The following is a 2751-nucleotide window of genomic DNA, read 5'->3' on the forward strand; positions in this document are numbered from 1 at the left end:
TTTTGGCTGGGCTGTGTGGTTCCACAAATGTTCTTGGGAAAGGAATGTGAACGTGATATCATTACAGTGCCCTTTACTTAAGTCTGATTTTCTTTTTTTTTCCAGATATCTACACAAGAACAAGGAATATATGAAGAAGAACAAACACTTCTTTTTTTTATTACAAAAATGTATTTTTTATGAACTATAAAAAATACAACTGTTTAATTTTCTTCACTAAAATTTTAAATTTAGAAGTTTTGTGTTTTTCTTTAAAATATAGCAAATGTAATTTACAAGTGGGCATTTAAGGGATGTCTGGGTATTGAAGGTCTTGTGGTGGGCCGGCATGGTAGCGGGAGTGAGGGTCTTGGCTCCACTGTCCTGAAAGAGAGAAAGTATTCATTTAGAAGGTACTTCAAAGCATCACACCCCTCCTGAAAAAGAAGAACAGCAGGTGCAGGCAACAACACACAGGTAACACTGACATCAGGGAGGTTGGGGTCCAGCATCTCACCTGGATGGTATCTTTGGTAACAACACAGTGGTGGGAAGGTCCACATCACAAGTATGTCATCATGGTAGAAAGGGTACTTTAGCATCACTTTACACCAGAGAGGGTACTTGGATGGGCTACTCCATGAAACCTGTGAAAGAGAAATATAGTATTATTTACAAGGTACTTCAAAGCATCACATTCCTCCTGAAAAAGATGAACAGCAGGTGCAGGCAACAACACACAGGTAACACTGACATCAGGGAGGTTGGTATCCAGCATCTCACCTGGATGGTATCTTTGGTAACAAGGCGGTGGTGGGAAGGTCCACATCACAAGTAGGCCATCATGGTAGAGGATGGACTGTAGCATCACTTTACACAGGAGAGGGTACTTGAAGGGCAACTCCGTGAAACCTGTGGAAGAGAGAAATAGTATTAGTTGCAAGGTACTTCATAGCATGACATCCCTCCTGAAAAAGAAGAAGCGCAGCTGCAGGCAACAACACACAGGTAACACTGACATCAGGTATGTCCTGATTAGATGGCTGCTTTCTTCATCTCCTTCATCCATACCCACAGGTGGAGTAGAAGAATAGTTCCCGTCGCAGAAAGCCCTGCGACGAATAGTCACCGGCAAACGGTTTGCGACACAAATGTTGTGTAGGATACAACATGCATTAACTATGCCGCAAACCTTCGCTGGGGAGTATAAAAGAGCACCACCGGAAGAGTCTAAACTTGGAAACCGGCTTTTAAGTACACCGAAGGCATGCTCAATTACTCCCCGCGATGTAATATGTGCCTCTTGGTACAGTTTTTGGGCTTCACCTATAGCATTAGACAATGAGGTTAAGAGCCAAGGTTTGTTAGGGTAACCCGCATCGTCTATGGGGGAAAAAAATGGTGGTTAATATAAAAAAAATATAAATCCCCAATTATACTTACCTAACAGCCAGCCATCCGGCATTTTTCCTATCTCAAATTCATGAAACAGCGATGACTGGCTTAGGATGAAGGAGTCGTGAGATGACCCAGGATATCCCACAAAAATATTGGTAAAAATCATTTTTTCGTCACAAACCACCTGAACATTCATGGGATGGAAGCGTTTTCGGTTCCGAAAACATTCTTCCGAATTCCTGGGCGGTCTGAATTGCACATGCGTACAGTCAATCGCGCACAGAACATTGGGGAATTTAAATTCATCATAAAAGCCAATTTCAATCTCATTCCATTCGCTGTCCGTATCTGGTAATTTAATAAACTGGGTCGTTAATTTGCGGAACGCCTTAATGACCTTGGTTAAACAGCGCAACAGTGTCGGCTGTGAAAAACCGCATGTTTGAGACATAGTAGGCTGGAATGTGCCTGACGCCAAAAAATGTAACGTAGCCAGCAATTTCTGGAAACCACTGACTGCGTGATTTGTCCATGCCCGAGGTTCCAGGTCAGGCTCCAACAGATCGTACAGCGAATATATTTCACGAGCCGATAAGCGATAATTTTGTATCACCTCAAACTCAGAGAGATCCTCCAGTGCACGCCTAGTGCAATACTGGCATGGACGTGGAAATGATGCACACACTGACTCACCCAATGCAGACATTTGCTGACCACGATCCTGATCTTCAAGATCATGTTCCTCCTCCACACTATCCTGGATCATGAACATCACAATCTGGTCAGACAAGGCTCCATTATTGTAGTCAGTGTAAAAAAATATAACTATAAGTTTAAAAAAAACGATTCCACAAGACAGCTGACCAGGGGCGTTTTAAGACAGGAGGAGGCCCGGGTGCAGCCTCCGCCATTCGGACCCCCTCCTCTCTGACAGCAGCACTAGAGCGCTCAGACTCTACTGTACATGGGCAGATCTCCGGGAAAATGGTGCGGCGGCCATTTACCCTGAGATTTCTCTACTGCGCATGCGCAGAACTCCGTGAAAATGGCCGCTGGGCCATTTTCACAGAGTTTTTAACACTGTCGTGGACGTCGCCGCGGGACTCCGTAGGGGTGAGTATTCAGAAAATGAGTGCAGTGTGTGCGGTGGGGGCCCCCTCTGGACTCAGGGGCCCGTGTGCACTGCACACACTGCACTCATTATAGAAACGCCAGTGCAGCTGACTGTAATGGCTGCTCTTTTCTCGGAAGTCTCAAAAATAGGAGTGGCTTTGGTGAAGTGTATCCTGGGAAAATGGGGAATCATGGGTACATTCCTTCCCTCAGCTCAGTAAAGAAAAAGATATTCCGAAAAAATCAAAATATAATAATGTG

The 2751-nt window shown here is 44.5% G+C and overlaps 1 long non-coding RNA gene across 1 annotated transcript; it reads right to left on the minus strand.

Annotated features, from left to right (window-relative positions):
* Positions 1-249: 249 nt before the first annotated feature.
* Positions 250-884, minus strand: LOC134935176 (uncharacterized). Its single transcript, XR_010179960.1, has 3 exons — positions 763-884; positions 497-626; positions 250-363 (listed from the first exon to the last, which is right to left on the minus strand). It is a non-coding gene; the product is annotated as an uncharacterized LOC134935176 (long non-coding RNA).
* Positions 885-2751: the final 1867 nt, after the last annotated feature.

This window comes from Pseudophryne corroboree, chromosome 6 (genome assembly GCF_028390025.1).
Source record: "Pseudophryne corroboree isolate aPseCor3 chromosome 6, aPseCor3.hap2, whole genome shotgun sequence".
Lineage (NCBI taxonomy): Eukaryota > Metazoa > Chordata > Amphibia > Anura > Myobatrachidae > Pseudophryne > Pseudophryne corroboree.